The sequence below is a fragment of the Nannospalax galili genome, unplaced genomic scaffold, assembly GCF_000622305.1.
Source record: "Nannospalax galili isolate Female #2095 unplaced genomic scaffold, S.galili_v1.0 scaffold158, whole genome shotgun sequence".
Lineage (NCBI taxonomy): Eukaryota > Metazoa > Chordata > Mammalia > Rodentia > Spalacidae > Nannospalax > Nannospalax galili.
This window is the reverse complement of record NW_008345290.1, coordinates 273030-290662: the sequence shown is the minus strand read 5'-3', so window position 1 is coordinate 290662 and position 17633 is coordinate 273030. Positions and strand designations below refer to the sequence as shown.

General features: G+C 38.3%; 1 pseudogene; it reads left to right on the top strand.

Annotated features, from left to right (window-relative positions):
• The window catches only part of LOC103740845, a 58091-nt pseudogene extending 41979 nt beyond the window's left edge, over positions 1–16112 (top strand).
• Positions 16113–17633: the final 1521 nt, after the last annotated feature.

Here is a 17633-nt window from a genome sequence, read left to right as displayed (position 1 = left end):
AGAAGAAGAAGAAGAAGAAGAAGAAGAAGAAGAAGAAGAAGAAGAAGAAGAAGAAACTTAATTCAATTATTTTAAGGGCAATGACTTTAATTTTCCACTTTCCTTAATTGTCAACTACTGATGCCTATTGACTAAAGTGCAAATAGATTATCTTCAAAGACTGTCAGCGAGGATTTTTTTAATCTATAATAAACAAAGAAGTTTGCATCACAAGAAAAGTAATGAAACTTTGTGTCAAGATGAATTTAGCACATTAAATTTGCTGCAGGTTTAAGTCAATGCAGATGGCAGCGAATAAAACAAAACAAAATAGTACAAAGGAAGATTCAGAAACATTGCTTGTAGCCAAAATACGCCCCAGCACTGCGAAGACGTTTACTTCAGTATTATCTGTGGTCGTTGGCTAAATCGATGAAACTCATTCTTTCAAGAGCATCTAATTATCAGCTTACTGTAGAGCGAGCATTCTAATAAATCAGCACATTTTACATAGAGTTAGACCAGGGCAACATGCAAATTAATAACATAGCACAAAAATCTGGGGTGAATTCCCAGTAGGCCGAGAAAATCACCTTATGATAAATTGTTTCATTTACGTGTGGTTCATAGAAGAAAACATTTCCCAGGCATACCCTTCTGATAGGTAGTTTATAACTAGCAATACTAATAGAGTTTGATTAAGCACTTAAGAGAAAAGATCGATACACCTCTGTCATATTTACACAACAAAAGGCAGCATGCTTAGTGAGTGCAAACCAGCAGGAATCCAGGCACTATATTATTCAGCAGGTGAACAGTAATATACTTTACAAACACTTTAGTCATTTAGAAAATGGGCCTTATTAATAGAACTCAACAGTTTAGATACAATGAACTGAAAAATGAGTAAAGCAAGAGAATTCTCAGAAACAAAATAAATCAAGTCAGTTAATATTGATGAGAATTTTTTTTCAAAAAATACATATAGATCACAGATAGAAAGATTTGGTTGATGCCTAAGTAAAGTATTACCAATAACAAATGACTTGCAGTAGTAATAGGGAAATTCAGATACTGCTCTAAATTTGTCCTGGAACTTCATGGGCCTTATTGCAAAATCCATTAAAAGTTACCATACATTATCAGGAATATTCCACTAGAATTGAAAACTGATTTTTATCCAGTCAGCCCACTCCATGTGGATACCTGATTATTTACATCCCAAAGATGGCTGAAACATGAATTCTGATGAGCTGATTCCTGAAGACCCACAGCAGACATTTCCAGAACAGAGCTAGCTTCTGCAAGCAAACATGGAGGAAGGAATGGGGAGCACAGCCATTCCTCTGGCACTGGAGGCACAGGAATGTTCCTAAGAGAGGAAAGCTTTGAGTTTGAGAATTCGGATGGATGGGCCCAGTCTTAGCCCTATAAAGCTGGCCTGTGACTAGAATGAGTTTTAAATTTAGGAGTTGAAGTTTTAAATGAGGGGCCAGAAGTGCCAAATTACAAGCCTCGCTTTGCCCTATTTAACAGGAAAACTATTAGTAGGAAATGGGTAGAAAGAGAAAGCTTCCAGAAAGGGGGCAATGGAGTAGAGACGTTGTCAACTCTGAAGTCAGAAATCTGGGTTTGGGGCCAGCGAGATGATGTAGTACGTAAAAGGCCCTTGCCAGCAAGTCTGGTGACATGAGTTCAATCTCTGGTACCTATGTGGTAGGAGAGAACTGACTCCTGTAAACTGTCTTCTGACTTCCACAGGTACACTATGGTATACACCCCCCCCCCCACACACACAAAGGAAATCTGGATTTGACTCTTCTAACTGTATTCCTGCTTAGTCTGTTTTGTTGTTACTGCTGCTGCTGATGTTGTTGCTAAAACAGAGCACCACTAACTGGGTAGCTAGCAAAGAACGGAGAATTATTCCCTTTAGTTCTCAAGTTTTGGAAACCCCAGATCAGGGGGCCTGTACCTGGTGAGGATCTTATTGCCTCATCACAACATGGTGGACAGCATCTTATGGGTGAGAATATGGGAACCTCTAAACTCAATTCTCTCTTCTTCTTAAAAGGCCAGTAATCCCATCCTGGGGCCTCTGCTCTGATGACCCCATCTAACCTTAATTATCTTCCAAAGTTCCCCAAGTACCGTGAACATAATATACCACCATGCCTCATTCTACGCAGTACTGGATGTTGAACCCAGGGCTTGATGCATGCCAGACAAGCACTCTAGCCAACCGAACTATACTCTTGTCTCTGTATTATATTCTTATAAAAAGAAGAGGGAGAGGTAAATATAACACATTTTGTTTTTTAGGTGTGATGATGTCATATTAATGACTCTTACCAGTTGCTGTTGAACTTTTCAAATACCAGTGCTCTATTTCACTCTAGACCAATCAAGATTTGGGAGGACAAATGTCTCTAAATGGTTTTGATGTTTTTAAGGTCCTTATGTCATTTCAAGATGAAGTAACACTAATTCATAAAGTCTCTTTGGAACATTTTAAGTCATTTTTTGTTACCATACTTACTTAGATGTTCAAGAGATAATGTACAAAGATGCTACCAAATCTGGGTTTTGCTAGTAAGCTCTGAAGAAGGAACCATTGTAAGGCAAGCAACCAATGCCTTCTTCACATTTGCTGATCACAGACTTCACATTTCCTAACAGATTGCCAATATTTTCTTAGTGTACAATTCCAATCTCTAAGACTATTTCTACTATTGTTCTCTCCTAACAGTCAATTCTTATGACATAATTCTAGAGGAGAAATCTATGGATACGAATTAAGGAGTGAATTAAAAGGTATCAGTGAAGTATTTGCAAAATTGTGGGTTTTTATGAAACAATTTAACACCAGTAACAGACATTGTGGTCTGAATCATAGCCATTAGAACTCTTGTGTGCATACATGTGTGAGTGTGTGCGCTTATGTGTATGTGCACAGTTTTGTCATATTTCCCCTTTGGTCTGCTCCACTGTCTCCTATGACATGCTATTGAGCTAATGTGCTGTATGTAAGGGCCACAGTTGCTGCACAATGAAATGCATAATGAACGAGAGTTAAAATTACAGGGCATCAAACTCCGATGGTTAGTCTGTCAAGCATTAGAGAAGAATGCAAATTATTAAAACCCTGAACAATCAATTAAAATTGATCCTGGTTTGCTCCCCATTGATTCTGTGGCTGAAACTTGGACTAGAGGGAGTGTCTCTAGGAGACAATAGCTATAAAGAAGTTCAATCCGTCCATACTCTTGGGTGGTATGGTATATTGAACTCTGTTCATAAGTGGCAGGTATTCATGATGGAGATCATTTAAATGTGGAAAAAAATCTTCTTGGAAAGAAAATGCAAGAAAAGGAGATGCTTCCTGTAAGCCAGTATTTAACAACAGTGTACTCTATTAGCAATCTATCACTATTATTCATATTTCAAGAAAAAGCTACAGATCCATTACTAGATAAGAAAGATGCAAATTGGTAGTATGTAACTAACTTGTGAGCTGTTGTGCTGCAAAGGGCCCCCTGCTGCTGTCAGTCCAGCCTTAGCCTGGTGGCTTTTCTGTATTGCTCCTTCATCTCTTAACAACCACATTCTACAAGGACTACTCTCGGTTACTACTGTCTGCTTTCTGTACTCTCTGTGGCATACTTTCACAGTCCCCAGGTTCCTCTCTGTAGGACATTAACTGTCCTCTGGCCTATAGCCATTAACCTTAACCAGGATGCCAGATCAGCTTTCCAATGGGAGGCATAAATGTGATTACTGAAAAGATTGGTCATAATTTAGAAGGCCAATGATTCTTGGTGTGTTCTCTAGACCAGCATCATCAGAGACTACAGTCTTGACCTACTAGATGAGAAACTATAGATGTAGTACCCAGTGGTCTTTGTCTTAGCAGATAGTTCTGATACATGGTGAAATTTGAGAGCCACCGCAGCATAATAAATGTTGCTCTGAGATCTGTCAGATCTCAGGCCATCTCTTTACACCCAATATGGGTGTGAGTAGCTCTGTAAGTACTGTTTGTGGCATAAGATGAGATGTGATTGGCAGTTCTACCATGTCATAGCTACATAGCTAACTTTACCTTAGGCCAAAGATCAATAACAAGTTAACACTGCATTCTCCTACCTTGTGTTTCAAGGGACAGTCTGATCTTCTGGATGAGCATTTGTCTTTGTCCACTGGGTATTAGTTATTAGAAGATGGATGACAAATGTTTAATGAGTGGGCATTAGTGGAGAGCTGACTCTTCATGACTGCTTAGCAGATGGGAGGTTTAAAATATTTGTGAGTGAGGTTTCTAGGTAACTGTCTCTAGAAACTTTTCTTAAATAATATGTAGAGCTGAAAAAGCTCACCAGAAGATAGAATGAAGAAAAAGGCTTTCAGGTAGCTTGGTACTTTGTCAAGTACTAGTTATCTGAACAGAAAGAAGTAGGACTGAGCCTAAGGACACATAAACTTCTGCTCTCTTCATTTACAGACAAAGCATGGCTTTAATGAGATGTGTACCAGGAATCTAATCAGCTACATGTGAGGCAGTGTCCTACATGGGCTTCTTAAACTTCCAAAATAAAAGGAAGACCTGGAGACTAGAAAGCAGGTTGAATTAAATGTCTTCATTTTCTGGAGAAGGAAGCTATAGGCTTACAGACTAAGGCTCAGAGTTGTTAATGGACAGTCGTACACTAGCTGACAGACAAGCTGAAAAACTAGAATTCTGTCTTCTGCCCATTGTCCTTGTACTGCTCCATGCTGAGCCACTCGAGACCTGCCAGAGCTCAAATCTTCTCATGCAGGGGGAGGCTCAGCTAACCGATGTCTACTGTTCTTGACAGGCAGCCTGTACATCAGAACTGAAATAAGGCAAAAGTTCTGACTCCTGTGTTTCCTGACTGACTTGACTGTCTTTATCCGCACTGGGGAACAGATAAATAGTGAGGCAATTGGTTCTTCCTAACTTTTCTTCTTGAAGCCTGAAGATATTATTCTCCAGTATGGACAGCAACTTTTTCTTTTAAACACTGTAAATTGTCAGACAACTGAAGGGTAGTTACATGAAATTTTCAGCTTCTATATAATGGAACACTGTGAAACTATTAACGTTATAAAGGATTTTTAATGACATGGCTTAAAAATTCTTAAGCAGACTGGCAAGCAAAGAAAAGCCAGATACAGAAATACCATAAATAACACATTTTCAAGCATATTTTGAATTAAGTAGATTTTTATTTTGCTTTTAGAAAAATTCTGGAAATACATCAAAATATTATTAGTGCTTATCATCACTGTTTAGAAGGAGAATGATTTTATTCTTTACATTTTACTCCGGCTCTGATTTGCGTTTTCTAATACGAGCATTTATTACATTTAAATGCAGGATAAAAAGGAGGGGAAAATGTGAGCAATTATTCGTACATTGGTGTTTTCTTGAAATCCGTTAGAGGCAAGTGGATTTCAATCTAAATACTTACATATCTACCATAAAAGTGGCTTCTTTGGAATAAAAGTAAAAGTAAGCTACTCTGAAGAATGCCCTTAAAAACTCACTGAAGAATTTGGTTAAAATTTAGGCTTTTGAGATAATTCAAATTCCAAACTCACATGGACTGTGTGTGATAAGAGGAAGACAGCGAGGAAGTTTCTGATCAACCTCAGGAATCACACCGTCTTTAAAGGGCACGTCAAATTTTGGAAGTCACATGATATGATTATACTATTAAAGACAGTGTTTTAAATTTAGCAGTGATTAATTTCAGCTATTATTTCAATATTAAAATGCTGTGATGGGTTTATCTGATATAACGTGCTTGTAAGTCCATCATTTAAAATCCTTCTCTAATCTTGTGGTCAGTCACTAAATATCTATAAATTAGTTAAATGCTTACAATCATTTCTGGAGTGAGATAGATCATAAATAAATAATAAAATTTATTTTTATTTATTTTGAGGTTTTGGTTTCACTGTGGTAGCCCAGATCAGCCTTGAACTCTCGAAGTTCCAATCTCAGGCCCCCAAGTGCTGGAGTCTATGTTTTCTTAAATAGCTCCATGTAATAATTGAGAGGCAATGAGTTCTTTAGAGGTGTGATTCTGCAGAAGCAAATGAAAAATCAGAACAGAAATCTCCTTCTATTTCAATAAATGAACACTATGTATCATGGTATCCGTCACCAACTAGGAACATGGGAGTTGGATCCGAAGTGTTGTCCTAGGGATGGGGGCGGAGAAAAATGGATTCCAAGAAAGCAAGGTTTGGAGCAGTAACAAATGAGCTTATTGTAAAATTGTCAAGACTGAAAAGGAATAGTTCAAAGAAGGAAAAAGTGAATCTTCACTTTAGAAATTCTCTGTAGGTTTAAAAGAAAGTCATTGTTGCATGAAATCCAATCACTTGACATTTATTACCTACTCCCAGCAAGGCTGAATACTTATGGTTCATATATGTGGGAGGTGGGGAGGTGGGGGAATATATCTTTTTCTTTTTCTTTCTCTTTCTCTTTCTCTCTCCTCTCTCTCCAGTCTCAGCCTTCTTTTTATTTTTTACTTTAAGGCAGCGTCTCACTAAGTCACCTTGGCCAGTCTTGAATTCTCTCTGTAGCCCAGACAGTTCTTGAATTTTCAACCCTCCTGCCCTGGCCTCTTGAGTAGCTGGGATTACAGGACTGTGCCACCAGTTGTAGCTGAAAAGAACCAAAGGAAGCATGGCAGCTTGCGACCAGTCACAGCACTGGGTACTCTACACCTGTGACAAGTGATGACGAGGCCTCCAAACACTGCAGTGGAGTCAATAAGTGAAATAAAGGAGAGACAAAAGAGAGCGTGCGTCAGACCCACCGCTATGTAGAAAGCACTGAAGGACATTGTGTTTATGTTTGTATGTACATATGGATTCGTATTTGTTTCTTTTTAAAAATGTTTTTACATCATTTACTTAGTGCTTGTGTGTGTGTGTGTGTTTGTTTGTGTGTGTGTGTGCGTATGCGTGTGTGTGTGTGTGTGTGTGTGTGTGTGTGTGTGTGTGAAGGTTAGAAGGAACTTAGGAGGGCCTGTTCTCTCCTTCAACTATGTGGGTCCTAAAGGTCCCACTTAAGTGGTCAGGCTTGCTGGCAAGCATCTTTATCTGCTGAGCCATCTCACTGGCCCCGTGTATTTGTGTTTACCAAAGAAACTATAGAATGATAATCCAAGAAATAAATTAAATTAGCTATAGAAGAGAGGAAGTAAAAGAGAGAAGACAACCAAGATGAAAATTATTAAGTGATTAAACCCTAAATTATTTATGGTTTTGACTTGGAAACTATATAAATGTTTTACATAATTTAAAATGAATTTTACAAAAGGAATCTTTTTAAATTAAAATATGCTAAAACAAATTAATTCTGCTAAATACATTACTATGATAGTATAGTCATATTAATTATTTCAAATGACTTTAAAAACAAAGTAATTGTCCAGTTCTAGTACAATACATTAAAACAACAAAAGGAATCACAATAAAATATTAACCCCACTCATTTTGGAAGCTCCTTACTAAAAGCTGTTAGTGAAAGTACTAGACATGTATGTGTATGTACATATGTGTATATATATGTACATATATATGGAGGAAAAGACCAAGAAAGATAAAGCAAATAACTGATTATAGATTATGTCAGTGTCATTAGAAAACAAGGTTTCCAGTTATAACTAAAGGGCTGGAAAATTGACTCAACAATTAAGAGCACTGACTGCTCTTGCAGAAGACCCAAGCTCAATTCCTAGCACCCGCATGGTGGCTAACCACTGTCCTAACTCCAGTTCCAGGGCATCAGATGCTCTCTTCTGACCTCCACAGGCATTGCATGACATGAGTGCACTTACATACATGAAGGCAATACACCCATACACATAGAATAAAAACAAAAACTTAAAAGCTGAAATTTTGTTTGTATTGAAAATATTATGCATATTACACATTCACAGTTTATTTAGCTTTCTTTAAAGAAATCCCAGCTGACAAGATTCAGAAACACTGACAATGCTTCATGGTGAGCACCCCAAAGACCCGGATGTCACTCTTCCTACCAGTTCTTGCCTAGAATGAACCAGGGCTGAATCTATGGTTGGTGCAGAACTTCCTCAGATACAGCTGAAATATTTGTGTCTAAAGTTAAGCTTCTATCAAAGTCTAGGAGAGTTATGTCAAAAGAACAGAGCAATCCTTTTAATAAGATGATGCTATACTGGGGCTGGAGAGATGGCTCAGCAGTTAAGAACACTGGTTATTCTTGTACAAGACCCAGGTTCAAATCCAAGCACCCACATGGCAGCTAACAACTGTCCGTAACTCCACTCCCAGGGGATCCAACGGCCTCTTCTGTCCTCTGCAGGCATTGCACGACACAGGTGCACTTACCTACATGCAGGCAATACATGCATACACATAAAATAAAAAGAAATAAAAATTTTTAAAAAGATGGTGCTTTACAGCAGTCCCTTCTGCATAAAATAACTATCATCATCACGACTTCAGCTGAGCCTGATCACTAAACATCGTCACAATTGGGCTTGTTGATGGTTGTGCTCACTCACTAAAGGAGGGCCAAGCAGAGTCACTGGACCCTCAGTGGAGTATGCAGCCACTCTTCCCAGCCAACTGTATGTAATTTTGCCCTAATAAGACATGGCCTCCTGGATTTGGAAAGGGCTAAATTATACAATCTGGGGAAGGCTAGGAAGAGAAGGCATGACCCATGCTGGGTAAAGGCTTTCCAGTGTGCATACCCTCAGGTCATTCACACACCTCAGCAACCCCTCAGTTATCTCATGAAGCCTTTGAGAGGGAACTGACACTGATTCTAACTACTCCAATAGCTATCAAAATACCTGAAAACCGAATTCTGAATCCATCACTCTAGAGTCCAGCCTTGGCAGACAAAAGGAAAATGAAGAGGAACCCAATAGAGGGTTGCTTTTGGAAGCCCTTGTCAAGAAATTCCAATGGACTCTCATTTGAACATTTGAAAACTGCCCTGTTCTGACTTTTTTCTAGTTCTCTGTCTAGAATTTGTAATGCTAGTTACACTTGCCTTTACTTCTTCTTCACATCTCCTATTAATAATTCAAGGACTTTCTTTTCTCCCTAGAGATAAGAGTTATGCAATTTAGGAGTCTTTAAATAGACCCAGTGAAGGGGTACTCCAATTGCTTCACCCTGCATCCTTGTTCAGGATGGAAGAAGCCAGAGCGGACTGCATCCCGATTCTCTATCCACAAGTTGAGTAACCTCTTCAGAGGATGGTGTGATAAGAATAGGAGGTAGGAATTGGCTAGGCAGTTAAGGCCAAAAATGTCGAAAATATTTGGGAGCTTTTATTCTAATCCTTAAAAGATTTTAGGGATACCTCTTCAGAGGGGGAAATGTTAGAGTAGTTAAAAGCCCCATAAAAAATAAATAAATAAAATAAGAAGAAAGAGTTCATGAAGTTATCAGAAAAAGAGTGAAGGGGAGATATGCAAAGAGTTGGAGAGGAGGGAGTGGGCATGGATTTGATCAAAACACCTTATATGCATACATGAAATTATCAATAAATTATTTATTTAAAAAAAGGAAAAAAAAGAAATAGAGGCTATGATGGATAAATCCCAAATGCAAAAAAAAAAAGAACAAAGCAGTCAACTTCAAGTGGCTGTCGTACCCAAAATTCAGATAGTTAGCAAACAGGATAATGGTTACCAAGCACTGAAAACTGCATCATTAAAATGTTAAGTCCTGGGAAAATTGAGTTGCCTTTAAAAATTATGAGGATTTTAAAATTATTCCATCTAAGGTCAGTGGGATGGTTCAGTAGTTAAAGGCACATGTTGCAAACCCGTGAATAGGTTTTCCATTCCTGGAACCCATATGGTGAAAGGAGAGAACCAATTCCTGAAAGTTGTCCTCTGACCTCCACATATCTGCCATGGTGCACTTGCACGCGTGCACACACACACACACACACACACACACACAAATGCACACATATATACATACACAATATTAATAAATAACTGGAAAAACTGTTCCATTGAAAATTATTGGACAAGAATAATTAAACCTTTTACAGTGGTTTTGGCACAAACCAAATAAAAAATCTCTAAGAATTATGCTGTGTAATGAATGACTACTTGATGAATAAAAGACTTCCAATGTAGAAGAATTTTAATTGACGAATGCATGAGGAATGACTGAAATAAGAGATCACGTGTAGCTTTCAGTGGTAGAGAAAGAAAATAAAGTAGAAGGGCCATGATTTTTACCAGTGGAAAGTACAGGGGCTGGTGAGATGGCTCGGCAGTTAAAAGCACTGGCTGCTCCTGCAGAAGACTTCTGTTAGGTTCCCAGCATCCTCATGGTGGCTAACAACCATCTATAACTACAGTTCCAGGGGATCCCATACTCTCTTCTCGCCTCCACTGGCATTGTACATATGTAGTACACTTACATACATGAAGGTAAAACACTCATACACATAAAAAATAAATGAATGAATAAATAATAATTTTTTTTTAAGTGACAAGTCCAGGCTAGTTTATGACATCAGCGAAAGTGAGGCAGATGACAGGGGTCCATGAACAAACCCACTATTCTTCACATTGCTGCAAAGGGGGCAGAGATTCCATTTTTTTTCTAATTTCTTAGGTAGAAGTTACTTAGAGCCTGAATCTTACACAAAATATATAACAACTGCTTGGATATGGTAGAAGATTAAGAATATGATGAATTGAAAAAAAACACATTAATAAATTAATGCCCAGCCCCCGATTATCTCAATGGTATTGTCTTAGAATAGTGATATTCAGAGAAGGGAGCAATTCATAAACAGAGATGCTTAGTTTCATCCAATACAACTCATACGCACATCTTAGGCAACTGGTATACCCCCAAGTTCATGTGTCACCAGCAGCACACATCTATGGAGAATGGCGTGTTTGCATGCATCTGCTTTGGTTTCATCAGAGCTTCTACTGTAATGTTTCTTTCTACTTAGGGAGGTTCATAAGCTTTCTAGTGTTCTTTTCATTTATATTCCAGGTCTTATTTCATCACATGTGTAAAAATAATGTGGAAACTAGAAGCTCCTTGTGTGTATGTTTTTAATGAATTCAAGTTAACTGAGTTAAAACTGGAAGTAATGATTATCACTACAAGTTATTGCCTAGTATGTATTTTTATCCTGAGTCATTTGTCGATTTCTCTTGCGGTTTGTATGCATGCTAATCTATGACATTAGAAAAAATATCAATTATCAATATCAAAATCCACTGTCTGTGGAACTAAAGCTGGCTACACTGAGTGGAGGCATAGAGCACTTTGACAGCTTCCTGGGCATCATTAGCAGGAAGCAGTGACTCTGAAGAAGAATAGCCAGGAAAAAGAAAATCAGATTAAATAATTAGTGTCAATTAGCTCAAGCAAAATCATTCTATAAACAGTCGGTCTCCAGTGCCCTGCTTAATTACGTGAGACTTCCATGATCCTCACCCAGCCTGCTTTGATTCATGTTGACTCATGAGTTTCCCAGAGGTATAATTAATTATTGTCTTGTAAATAAACCCTTGGCAATTAATGGCAGCCAAAAACAATATAGTACCTTAAAAAAGGTATTTGAGGAGAAGACCTTGACTGTGTAAATGACTTTTGTGGTATTTTTCACCGGGGGGGGGGGCACGACACCTATCATACAGTTAGAGTAAGTGGCTGGGAGTTGTGACTGAAAACTGACAAGCCAAATGCGCACGTCCTCCCTACTTTATATACCACAAAAGAAAGCTCTTTATGCTGTGTTGCTTTTGAAAATGCTTGGTATTCACTAGACACCATTCTAATTTGGTCTAAGACCTAATTAAAATACATTTTCAAACACTCAATTTAAATAATCAAACAGTTTACTTTAAGGGTGTTGTAGGTAGTGCATTCACAACCGATAAAAAAGACTGAAATTAAAATAACATTCAGGTGTTCTTTGAAAGCTAGCACCTGGTCTTACCAGCTCTTAAATGGCAACTCCGCCTCCTCACAAGAATGGCAGATACCAGTAAGGTTATTCCCACCAGCAAACAAAGCCTGATATCTGCTATATAACTGATGATAATTTCCTTCATAGGCACATTTAGGTCCTAAAAAATATTTCTCTGGAGACAGGTGTGATGACTCATACCTGTAATCTCAGCTCTCAAGCTGAGGCAGGAGGATTAACATCAATTTGAGTCAAGTCTCAGTCATAGTGAATTCAAGCCAGCATGGCTACAGAGTGAGATTTTGTCTCAAAACAAAACCAAACAACAACTAGCATTGACTTTGGGGGGGCCTTAAAAGCATTGTCATATGACAATCCATTTTTACAAAGAAACCCTTAAAATTTACAATTTAATAGGACATTAGACACACAAGTTCAAACAACAGACAAGTCCAAATGGTGGTCATTATTATACTAGTGTCATATTGGGACATTTTAGGAAGTTTTGGGTTCTGTTCAGATTCCTAATTCACATTTGGACCTATTAATTTCAAAAAGAAGCACCATCTACAGAAGCAGCTCTTTGAATTTCTGCAGCCAAAAGTTTTATTTTAAAACTGCATGCAACATGGTCAGAGCTGCCTTGTCATGTCCTCCCTTGTGGCAACCACTGCCGTTATGGCTGAGTTGGTGGCCACTTATTCACTACATCCCATAAATCTTCTGTGATTGCAAGAGCCTGCTCCTTCCTAAGTGAGAGTGATAAAGCATGATGGTATTGAATTCTATGTATTAGGTAACAAATAAATACGATGGAGAGATAAATCACAGCTCTTTAGTCTTTCACGAGGAAATATTTTATTTCCTTAATAAGTTGTCAAATGCCATTCAATAATGATAATATTAGCAAACTTAATTTTGTAAAGCAAATTAATGAAAAAACACTAAGTAAAACTAGAAGCTAAATCATAACTCTTATTCTTCTAGGTAAAGGCTTGATCATGTCTAGAAAAATTAAGATCACTGTAATATAAATCTCTAAAACATATAAATACAAAGCATTGCACTATTTATCATGTCTGGTGTATTTTCCCAAATGACAAGGAAATGTTTTCAGTAAGAATTATTAAAAAATGGTATTCCAGTACGTAATGGAATTACTAATACTATACCCCAAGCCACAGTTTCGCAGTTAATATTTCCCCAGACCTGACCAACTTTAAAAATGGATCCCATATAAGCAGCAAGTGATGACGGAGATGCTGAAGAAAGAGGAGAGGGCAGACGTGATCAGATGAAAGAGCTGCCAAAGTTCTATTTTAATGGTAACACACAGCTAATAACAGAGTTAAAAAATAACACAGGTTGACTTAATTTTAATAGAACTTTTCCATCTCACATTGCATTTTAAGGCATATATATGATTAGGGGAAATTCAATAAAGGCACAGTTTCCTAATACATTATGTACAGTGTGAGGGAAATTCACTAAAAAGTCAAGATACATTTTTACCTTAAAACATCAAATAGTTTATATGAAATGCATAATGTGTCTGAAAAGCGTAATGGAAAATGTATAGCAAAAGAAGGAAGAAGGGAGCTTCTGTATAGACCTCAGGGGCATCAGAGACACAACTTCAAAACTCAGGGCTGTACAGAGAACAGACAGCAGGCACAATGACATGTTAAATTACCCACATGATGTATAGCTTAATGAACCCCCTTGTGTTGATCACGCTTGGCATTAATCATGAGCCATGAACAGATTCCCTTATTTTCTCAATGCTGCTCTGATAAACTGCAATTTCATTTAACCTTGGACAGCAACTTTAATAGCTTCCACGGGACAACTGTCGATACCTTCCTGGGTATACAGTGATTAAACCGCAAGCCAAGATGCATGTCATGAATTTTCTTCATTTGAAATTAGAATTTTTATTCTTAACAACCATTTGCATAAAATATGCCAAAGACACTGAGATGTGTAAGGATTTGCATTTATTGGAAGTCTAAATCTGCTGTGCTGTATTGTGAGAGGCTAATTGATATCATGTTCTTGAGTATTTTTACTCGTGTGTTTGTTTTATTTCTTGCAAATAATATAATCTTTCTGCTAGGGACAAAAGCAACTGAAGAAAGAAATCCGGAGTGGAAGTTTGAGGCAAATCCCCTTCAGAACAGCTGTTCTACTGTGCTGAAGAGATACCCTCCAGATACTTGAAACGGACAGGCACATCTTCCCAACATACCCAGTTGGGAAGTGTATGATGCATACCCTTCTCATTAAAAATGCACAAGTACTGGTCACACAATATGAACATCCCTCACTAAAGTCAGAACAAACCTGCCCAATTTCAATTTCCCTCCTTGATCTCAAACTTGTTTATTCACTAATTTTAACTGGTATCTCATCCTAAAATTTAAAGACAACAGCTGGGTCAAAAATAAGGTTGATCCAATGTGTATATGTAAGCGTGATGATCCATAAACTAAAATACTTCTCCCCTAACAAACCTCTTAAATTAGATAAGGAATTTTCAGACATAGGGCTCTACTGGGAAATTCCATAACATCTCTGACTTCTTCTTTTTTTTTTTTTTTAAATGCAGAATAGGAAGGTTTATTTCAAAAAAGATAATGTGGTTGTTTTTTTAACCAGAATACACATATGCAATGTAATAGTACCTTCTGCAAAAATAGCTTACATAATACTTGAGAAATTCAAGGAACAATCTTGTTCTTAAAAATTAGACAGCAGACTTCTTTAGCTTCAAAACAGAGGCTGCAAACTCTTGGTGACACCACAGAACTATGTTGTAAATAAAACCGCTACCTCACAGCTGCAAACTACTCCTTGCATTCACACAGAGGTAAACAAAATGGCCTCAATCCCAGTCCTTTCAAATGGGTCTCAGTGCTGTAAGAAATTTGAATGACACATAAAACTATGAAAAGTTTCAACACAACTATTTAAGCATCTTTTCTGAAACTGAGAAAAGCAATAATGTTAAATTAAAAAAAAAAAAAAAACGGAAAAAAAAACTCTAGAGTAGTCAGAGGTCCTCTTCATAAGTAGTCAAGTAAAGTTACAGGAGCTTTCAATAAATTATTTTGAAACCCTGGCAGAAAGCTCATTTTCAAAATCGCCGTGGAGGTGCACTCTCAAATGGCTTAAATCCAGAGCCACTTCCTCTTAGCATGGAATTACCACTAATTTGCACAATTCTATCAATTGGGGATACATTACTTGGATGTTGGGCTATCATGCCTGTTCCTGTCCGGCTATCACTCATTCACCTTGGGTCATGTTAGCCAGGCCCTTGAGAAGGTGGGGCACACCATTCTTTCCTTGGTCCCCTTGTGTCGGGTCCATGACGTTCCACCCACACGCTGTTCTTCAGGATTGCTCCAGAATGAGAGGAACTCGGAAGGCAACAACAGCAACTGCGTTATGAACAAGAAAAAAAGGAATTATTTGAAACGCCCACATGATGTAGTTCATAGGTAAGATGATCCTTACTGGAGCGAGAATAAAAAGTTATCTCTAGATACAGATGCTCGATTCAGCCATAGATCTGACTATGGCCAACAGAACAGGTTCAATGGCTTTGGCCTCCGAGAGAGGCCCAGGTTTCCTGACGCTTCAGCAGTGCAGTCTTCATCTTTTGAAAGACGGGAACTCTTTATTGGTCGAAGTGAAGGATAACAGAAGAGACCTACTGCTTGAAGAGGCGATCCAAGCTTTGAAAGGCATCCAAAAAATCTCAGTGATTCCAGAAGAAATGAGCCTCCACCACGAAGAAATGAACTTAGAGAGATGGAGAAGCGAGAGGTACAAGGGGAACGAGTTGAAAGAACATTGATTCTTCATGACAGACGTGACATGCTCACCTTAGACATTCACGAGAAGCAGGACCCAATCCTTCTAGACCAGCCTCGTGGAAAAGTGAAGGAACTATACCCTCAGACTAACGGGAATCAAGAGTTGAAAGGCCAGAACAATTCGGGAGGGAACTCTCTAGACACAGTGTGAGAAGAGCTCCCCCAGCTAATCGCAGCAGTGCCTCAGGCTATGGTAATGGAGAGGAGACAGAGGAGTCATCTCAGACCTCGGGAGTGGAGTACAACTATCATGAAAAACATCTCTGACTTCTATTAAGAGAGGAATTCAAGTAAAGTCAAAATCCACTACAAGATTAGATTCTTTCTGAAAGAAAAGAGGAACTTAATGTGCCAAAAGGCACATTATATAAACAAAATAAAGGCCAATGAGAAGAGAGAGGTACAGATCTGATCATGGAGCATATGCAGCCCTCTATTTTGTGAGAAAGCACTCATGACGACAGGTGCATGGGAGGCAGTCTGCACAACTAGGACACCAACATCAGAGTATCTATATCTATAGACCCTCTCAGGAACTCCTACTGAGATGGTGTTTGGTTTTTTTCAATTTTGTTTATGATGCTGGGTGTTGAAAGTAAGGCAAGGACTCGACCCCTAAGGCATATCCTCAGTCTCTATACTGGGAAATTGCAGTAAAGTACCCCAGATCAGATACAATATTTTGAACTATTTTGTTTGTATTTAATATTTTTTCCTATTTTTTAATGTTGAGTCAAGAATTAGGCTGTTTGTGGCCCCATGAGGGAAGGGTGGGTTGAAAGTTAAAGCACTTGGTCTGAACTTCCCTAAGAACAGAAATTCCAGAATCCAGTGTTGTGATAGGGCCTTTGCATACTGGCCGAGGAAGGGCTGTGCACTTGGAAGTCAATCAGAATGCACGTAATCCAAATCATGTTTTATCAGAGCACAGGCCAGTCATCTACCACGGACCAGCCAGGTTCAAGAGTCAGCCTGGTCAGGGTCTCCAACACTCCTGGCCTTCATTCACATCCTTAAACACACCAAGCTGTGCCTGCCTCGGGGTCATTATACATCTATCATTTCTGCCAGAATTGCTCTTTTCCTTTTCCTTGAGCTAATTAAATCCTTTGCAGTTTCAGATCTCTGAAGCAATGTCAGGTTTGCAGAGAACAGGTCTACCGACAGTCAACACCATGCTCCCAGAACTACCAACCACATTTAAATTACCTTACAAAACAAATATTTTTATTTTAAAGGCACAAACTGGTGAAATGTCTTCCTGGAGCACAAATGGTTTGAATGGGGAACTAAAATCTAGCATTACCACGCAAGACTGTCAGACCTACAACCCAGGAGACTGAGATGGGGGGACTGCAAATTCAAAAAAGCAGCAAGAAGGCTTAGGCTATAGCGCATTGGTAGCATGCTTGCCAGGCATGACAGGGCCTCAAGTCAAATGTCCAATACTACCGAAAAGACTAGCATCCATAAAATAAGGACATAAAACAATATACCTTTATTTGCAAAGGTATATTAAGCCAATGCAACTCTCTCTCTATATATATATGTATATATATATATAAAACTCTTACCATTGGTATCAGTCTTGCCAGGCATGACACGGCCTCAAGTCAAATGTCCAATACTACCGAAAAGACTAGCATCCATAAAATAAGGACATAAAACAATATACCTTTATTTGCAAAGGTATATTAAGCCAATGCAACTCTCTCTCTATATATATATGTATATATATATATAAAACTCTTACTCTGGATCCTAGGATCAGACTC